This window comes from Crinia signifera, chromosome 7 (genome assembly GCF_055691185.1).
Source record: "Crinia signifera chromosome 7, ASM5569118v1, whole genome shotgun sequence".
NCBI lineage: Eukaryota > Metazoa > Chordata > Amphibia > Anura > Myobatrachidae > Crinia > Crinia signifera.
In genome coordinates this window covers 170,165,744-170,174,123 of record NC_139223.1, presented here as the reverse complement: position 1 = coordinate 170,174,123, position 8,380 = coordinate 170,165,744, and positions in this window count along the sequence as shown.

Sequence of the window (8,380 nt, the reverse complement as noted above, 5' to 3'; positions counted from 1 at the left end):
CAGCACATGTTGTGATCTTATCAGTGAGAAACACTCTGCGTCCTCCTAGCAGCACAATGTCCATTCTCAAACTATAGCCTGTTACCTCTGCCCTGGTGATGAGAATTTGGATTAACATATCCTCATCTGTCCCAGTCCCATCATGGTTTTTGTAAGGATCCTTGGCATAATATCCTTGGCCGTCCTTAATGCATTGTACTGCAGAAAGAGAGGACATGAGCTGGTTTATTACAAGGTAACTGTACATGGTTAGTATATTTCTCCTGATTATAAAACTGCCGCGAGAGATGAAGCAGTATTCACACTATACTAAAGTAATTAATAATTTGGCCACTGGAGGCGCACTTCCACTGGCATCTGTGGGCAACATATATTTTCTTTCAGAACTAATACAATTGCTCCCACTGCTGTGTATGGCTACAAACATGCAGAGATAAAAGGTTCTTTGTGCCTATTAACTTTTATCACGTAAATAAGTAAGAGGTAAGACATTCCAGGGGGACCAGAAGACGATACCACTTCTGTAACAGCAGACCCTGGATGAGATACATAGCAGTGCCCTTCTGCCATATGGCAGCTAGTGATGTCACAATGGGCCGATGATGTCACAATGGGCCGATGATGTCACAATGGGCTGTGATGGGTAGAACACTGGCAGCTGACTGCTTCCTGAGTCATATCTAATATTGCTGGACTTGTGCCAACACAGATAATTTTTCACTCTTTTCTGAAGATTGAAGTTTGATATAAAATGAAGAAGGCGAAAGCTAATAAAGCTATAGACCACCAAATGACTGTCGCTCTGCGCATCCGTCCCGTTAATTTGACGGAGACTAAGAACCGCGCCCGATGCATCACACACCAGCTCGGACCGCAGACAGTGCTATTGCAGGACCCCGGTGAGGATCCTAACGATGTCCTGCGCTCCACCAGGACAAGAGAAACAACATTCCAATTTAACCAGGTGTTTGACCAGGCAGCTACCCAGGAGACTGTGTATGATTCCACAGTGAAGCCCTTATTGGGTGACATCCTGTCCGGGTACAATGCTGCCATATTTGCCTACGGCCCCACAGGCACCGGAAAGACCTTCACCATGATGGGTAAGGACCGCGAACCTGGAGTAATATATCGCACCCTGAAGGACCTGTTTAAAGCCATTGAGGAGACTGGGGAAAAAAATAATTTCTCCGTATCATTATCATACGCGGAGATCTATAATGAAACCGTCCGAGACCTATTAAGACCTTCCTCTAGGTCTTTGGTCCTCAGAGAGGATCCCAATGGCAACACCAACATAGAAGGGATTTCTACATTCTCCCTTAGCACTCCTGAGGAAGCCATGACCCTGCTGAAGAAGGGCAACAAGCGGCGCACAGAAGCTCCCACAGCCGCTAATAAGACCTCATCCCGCTCACATGCAGTATTGCAGGTCACCATAAAGCAGACAGCCAGTGATAGTGTGAGCACAGGCAAGTTGTACATGGTAGACCTTGCGGGATCAGAACGAGCAAGCCAGACTAAGAACAGCGGCCAGACCATGAAAGAAGGAGGATACATCAACCGATCCCTTCTTACCCTCAGGATGTGTATCATGGCGCTGCGTGACAGACCAGGCAGCCATATAAACTATCGGGACAGCAAGCTGACCTGGCTGCTAAAGGGAGCACTGAGCGGGAAAAGCCGATTGGTTATGATCACGCACATCAGCCCTGCGGATAGTGCTTATGAAGAATCCCGCAGCACAATGACCTACGGAAGCAAGGCCAAGTTTATCAAGACGCGAGTGGAGAAAAACCGTGTCTGTGTCCCCAATAAGACTTCCGAGGACGTCAGAGGGACCACAGTGCTGCCGGAAGTCCCTCATCCTCCAGAGCATGGCCGTGGGATCCTGCCCAGGTCTGGGAATATTTATCAAGTGAGAAAAAGTGCAAGGCCGCTGCGTGATTTTCCTCCCTGTATCCAGCAAAGAATCCCAAACCGCAATTTGAGACCAAAGCCACAGCATCTTACGGTGTACACTCCTTTCAAGGTTGGTCATTACACATTGCACACATGAACAGCAATCGGGCTGGCAGTAAAGGTACCCATACACGTTACAATTATTGTATACAGTATTATATACAATACTGTATTCAATAATTGTAACGTGTATGGAAACTTTTACACCTGAAGGAAAACTGGGGAATAGGGCTACTGGCGAAACCCCAACAAAAAAAAAACGACACTCAGCAGCCACCCCATGGGTGTGTTGGAAGAGCTGCCAATTATTTATAAATGATAACCATTATATCCAACTCATTGATAATTTAATAACTCAAAGGCTTAAACCAGGACAATGCCAGGTACGTCAGTCAGTTATACATAATGTGTGCTGTTAGTGGTTTTATTGTATTCTTGTTATGTAATACGATCCACAAAAAATTCCTAGTGTGCACAAGCACACATGGCCAATAAAGTTGATTCTGATTCTGATACATAGATCTTTTAATAATTATGCTAGGACACTACCAGTAGATGGGTGATGGGGCTTCATAGCACATTCCTGACAGGGGCCCCAATACATTGCTATGCGCAGGGGTCTACACTGCTGTTGACGCCCCTGTATGTATGTATGTATGTATGTGTATATATATATATATATATATATATATATATATATTTTTATTATTAATATTATTTATATACATTTGGTCTATCTATAATACTTTAACTGACCCGGCATATACTGGGTCACCTAAGTGTCCATCTCCGTGCTTTGCTCCGCCCCTCTGGAAACCCCCTTCTGAAAATCCTGCGTTTGCCACTGGGGGAGCGTTAGATTATGTGAGGGAAGGTTGCGGTAAGGCACTAGGGGGGAGAGTTAGATCATGTGAGGGAAGGTTGTGGTAAAGCATTAGGGGAGGGTTAGATTATTTGAGGGAAGGTTGCGGTAAGGCTCTAGGGGAGGGTTAGATTATGTGAGGGAAGGTTGTGGTAAAGCACTAGGGGAGGGTTAGATTATTTGACGGAAGGTTGCGGTAAGGCATTAGGGCGGAGAGTTAGATTATGTGAGGGAAGCTTGTAGTAAGGAATTAGAGGAGGGTTAGATTATGTGAGGGAACGTTGCGGTAAGGTACTAGGGGGAAGGTTAGATTATGTGAGGGAAGGTTGCGGTAAGGCACTAGGGCAGGGTTTCCCAAACTTTTTTGAATCATGGCGCCATAGAGCATCAAAATATTTTCATGGCACCCCTAGGCCAAGTGCTTCTTATCAAGAAATTCAGAAAAAAAAATTAAATTAAGTGCATTGTGTTTATATGTCACAGTTATCTGGTGAGGGACAGGATTTGCTTGTTTGTCCACATATATTATGATTGGCAGCCACAAGCACTGGTTTTGCCTGGTACATTGACCATAAATAATATGAATTGATCCTGGTCCACCAACCCAAGGCACCCCTGCAAGTGTCCTGAGGCACCCCAGGGTGCCTAGGCACACAGTTTGGGAACCACTGCACTAGGGGGGGAGTTAGATTATGTGAGGGAAGGTTGCAGTAAGCCACTAGGGGAGAGTTAGATTATGTGAGGGAAGGCTGCGGTAAGGCACTAGGGGGAAGGTTAGATTATGTGAGGGAAGGTTGCGCTAAGCCACTAGGGGAGAGTTAGATTATGTGAGGGAAGGCTGCGCTAAGCCACTAGGGGAGAGTTAGATTATGTGAGGGAAGGCTGCGGTAAGGCACTAGGGGGGAGGTTAGATTATGTGAGGGAAGGCTGCGGTAAGGCACTAGGGGGAAGGTTAGATTATGTGAGGGAAGGTTGCGCTAAGCCACTAGGGGAGAGTTAGATTATGTGAGGGAAGGCTGCGGTAAGGCCCAGGGGGTAGGTTAGATTATGTGAGGGAAGGCACTAGGAGAAAGTTAAGCGAAATTTGCCGCTGGAACTGCCTCAGGTTCTGGCCGAAGTCATCCTGACATCAATACTGGACCCAGAAGTCACCATCTAGAGTTAATGGACCAGGTAAGTCTTTAAAGACAATCAGGAATGTTTTGTTGACATTTGAATCAATGTTCCTGTACTACAATTGTATTAGTAATGTAATATGTACAATATACAGAAGTCTCCCGGAGTATTGTTGAATCCAGAACTTTAAGATGAAATCATGGAATCTATCTATCAGATGATGATGAAGCTGTATTCAGGACCTGGATGATGTATCTGCAATATGATCTACATTCACATCAATGTTGGTAAACTCACATGGTACCGAGGGGATTCGGCCGGGGGCAGGAGACGTTTATGGGGTTGCTAGGCAGCTACGGTACCCTGCTTAGCAGGCCATGCTGAATCCGGCCCATAGGGAGAATACCGGATGCTCTAGTACTGATAAAGCTGGTTATACATCAGGCAGGGCGATGGGAAGAAGAGCTGACACTCCATTGCTGATGCAGAGAGAGAGAATGCAGATACTGTGGGAGGAATTTACTAAGATGTGAGATGGTATGTTGCTATGGGCAACCAATCACATACTACCTTTTATCTTCTAGAAGGTGCTAAATAAATAAGAAGTAGATTCTGATTTGTTGCCCATAGCAACATCCCACCTTAGCACATTTTCCCCTGTGAATCAGCTTCTCCATCCCGCCATTATGGCGTGGCGCATCCTCATTACCAGCGCTTGGTAAATGCAGGGTGTAATCTCTCGGAAAGCCCTCTTGTGATCTTCAATTAATTAACTAATTAGCATCTTAACCTACTACATAACCTTCCCTGCGCGCTAAACACTCTCCGAGAGTGAGGCCGTGATATTATCAAACTGTTTTATTGATGGATGGGGAATGAGAGCAGGTTCCACGTGTGCGGAGGAGATATAACCCCGGGGGGGGGGGGGGGGGGGCGATGAGATGGGGGAATCGGCTTACGGCAACCTGAGACGTTTACCTGTATGGTATCTTATGTATACAGATATACAAGTTACACAAAAAGCAAACAAACTGTAACCAAATACACAATGTAACAATTGTAACAGTACAACAAAAATCAGGGCTCAAGAAATTGTGGGCCAGGGACTGACCAAATCAGGCAGTGATGGCAGTGAGCGGAGGGTTCCATACCCGGGCCCCCGTCTGCCGTCTCCCAGTCCCTGGTTTATTACAATAATTAATTACTGACACTGTACCTTGAGCAACACAGGTGGGCCGCATCCATACGCTGCTGGCGATGGCACACACTGTATGGCGAAGCCTGTATGGGGCGGATGGCTTACGTCACACGACATCTATGGCCCAGATAATAGACAGCACAGACAGACTTATCTGCGGGCAAAAAATCCTTTAATGGACAGCGAACATCGAAACCCCCCCCCCCAAGCATAACCAGCCCTTGGCTTTTTGAGCAGGTACTAGTTCCGAAAATACAGGGAGAATATTATGTAGGGGTTCACTGTATTTAATGAACCAGCACTTACACACACAAATTTACCTGAAATTCGCACATGGCCCGTAGAATCCAAAGGGTACCTGGAAAAAAAAATACTCATATATATTCAGTGTAGATCGGTCCTCTTTGTTACATGTAGGTCAGTGCTGGATTTGTGCCTAGGCCCGTGAGGCACGGGCTTCAGGGCGGCACCAATTAAGGGCGGCAGACAGGCTGACATTCTGTTAAATAGAAGCATGGCAGAGCGGGTGGGCAGCGGCGAATTACGAGCATCGCCGCCCTGCCATGATTTATCATATGTCGGCGGCAGTGCCGCTCGTCGCCCACCCGCTCTGCCAGGCACATTACATCACCGGTTATCTGCAGGGTCCTCCTGTGTGTCCGGCGATTGGCTCAGGCTCACTGCCGCCTGCGCCCATTGGCTAACCTATACATGCAGCCTATTGGCTGCTGTGTATCCAATGGGCGGGTACAGCAGCTGAGCTGAGCGGCGCGCAGTTCCCTGCGCTCAGTTAGTCATTTACAGTGTGAGACTGTGAGAGGAAATGACTGAGACACCTCTAAAAAAGATCCTCCAACTGCAGGCCTCCCTCCCTTCGGGTCCTCCGTACAGTGAGCAGTGCAGACTGCTTAAAAAAATAATAAGGTGGGCTACAGTTAAATTTGAGGGGGGGGGGGGCGGCCAAAAATGTTGTGCCTAGGGGCGGCCTGACCCCTAAATTCGCCCCTGATGTAGGTATCCAGAGGTTAAAAATGAAACAAACCACAAGTTTCCTTGTCTAAACAGACTGAAGAGAACCCATACATCCGTGATACCATGCCTAGGGGCGGCCTGACCCCTAAATTCGCCCCTGATGTAGGTATCCAGAGGTTAAAAATGAAACAAACCACAAGTTTCCTTGTCTAAACAGACTGAAGAGAACCCATACATCCGTGATACCATGCGCCTTCAACACAGGCCATGCTCCTTTCTGGCGACGCACGGTTCCGCCGCGTAAGCGTCCGTACCAGCAACTTCTCAATGTTGGGAGGTATGATTACCTGTGTCCTGAGAGTGAGGGGAGACCGGGACAGTCTGTATTACATGTGTCCTGAGAGTGAAGGGACACCGGGACTGTCTGTATTACGGGTGTCCTGAGAGTGAGGGGACACCGGGACTGTCTGTATTACATGTTTCCTGAGAGTGAGGGGACACTGGGACTGTCTGTATTACACGTGTCCCGAGAGTGAGGGGACACCGGGACTGTCTGTATTACACGTGTCCTGAGAGTGAGGGGACACCGGGACTGTCTGTATTACACGTGTCCTGAGAGTGAAGGGACACCGGGACTGTCTGTATTACACTTGTTCTTGACCCGAGCTTAAAAGGGGAACTTGACCAGGGGGGGCGCGACCGGTGTGTCGCCTGCCGCAGAAGTCCAAATCCCGCTTGGAGGGGTCACTGGCAGAAACCCCCCCGGCACGGGAAGTCTCCGCGTCCTTGCGTCAGGTCAAGCCAATCCCCGAGTTGATAGACCAAGTTACCACAGTTCATGACAATAATGTCTCAAAACAGCTGATGAATGAAAACAGAGGAGACTGCTGTACCGCCTGATTGTTCTGGCCACGGACGCTCAGCTCAGTCACATGAAACACCGCAGAACACAAGTCCTTTATACGGGGTCTGTGCTGGGAATAGAATCTCCTCCTGCATCATTCACAGCACACGGAGGAACTCCAGAGGGCAAAGTGATCCCTTAGAAAAATATTGATTTCCCCGTTCTCTAGTTCCTAGATCTCTGTGTTTGTGAGGACTCAGCTGGAGGTAAAACCAGTTACATGAGGAGTTTTCTAAATGTCCATTGTCACATCCATCACTGGGCTGAGTTATTTGGTTTTTGTCTCTGTTGGCTGCAATTTAGAGGACAAGTCTGATTCTTACAGCAGAGGAGGAATTCCGTAGACAGGGACATTCTGCCCAGATCCATGACAAATGACCTGTCTCACATCAGACCATCGCCCCCACCGATCACACAGACAGGGGAGGCAAATTCCTCCTGTGGCACCAGCGTTTCACACTTAATGATCACCGGTGGATACTGATCGCCAAGTAAACCAATTACTGTAAATCATGGTATTCTTGTAACGCTTATGCAAGGCGGTTTAGTCAAATCTACTGCTCATTTTAAAAATGATGTCATGGCATTGGCATGTCATGAGTCGTTATGAGCTCTGACCCCTCCCACCTGTGCCAGTGATGTCACCAATAAAGAGTTCGAGCATTACACACATCTAGGGGTACTTTTACTAAGATGGGAGTTCAACTGGAGGTGGGATCAGATTCTGCTTATTAAGCACCTTATAGTAGATAATAGATAGTATCTGATTTGTTGCTAAGGGCAACAACCCACTATGTACCTCCCAACTGTCCTGCTTTGGCGCTGTCCAAATCACCTTCCTCACCCACCTTGGAATGCCACTGGCTGCAGGGGATGTTCAAGGCAGGACCCACTAAAATGGTGAGTGTAAACCAGGCATGTCCAAACTATGGCCCTCCAGCTGTTGTGAAACTACAAGTCCCATCATGCCTTGCCACAGTATTGCAATTAGGGAATGCTAAAACTATGACAAGGCATGCTGGGATCATATGTGTGCGCACATTGAGTCTTATGGGCGCACAGGCACCCCTAATGCTGTGCCCACCCGTATGAACACCTCCCTACCAGCAATACCCTTTACCAAAGACTTTTGCTTTTTAGAACTGTATTCCATTGAAAGAAGCACCTATCAATCATTTATGTGCATTGTTACTTGTACCAGACCATTGTCATATCACTACCTATCATCCATATATGTTTTTTACTTTATTTGCATGTATTATTATACTGAGAGACGTTTTATATTGTAGCGAGTACCAATTGATGATGGTAGACACGCCTGATTGGCGCTGTTAGACACACCCAATGGCCGGTGTTATACATGCCC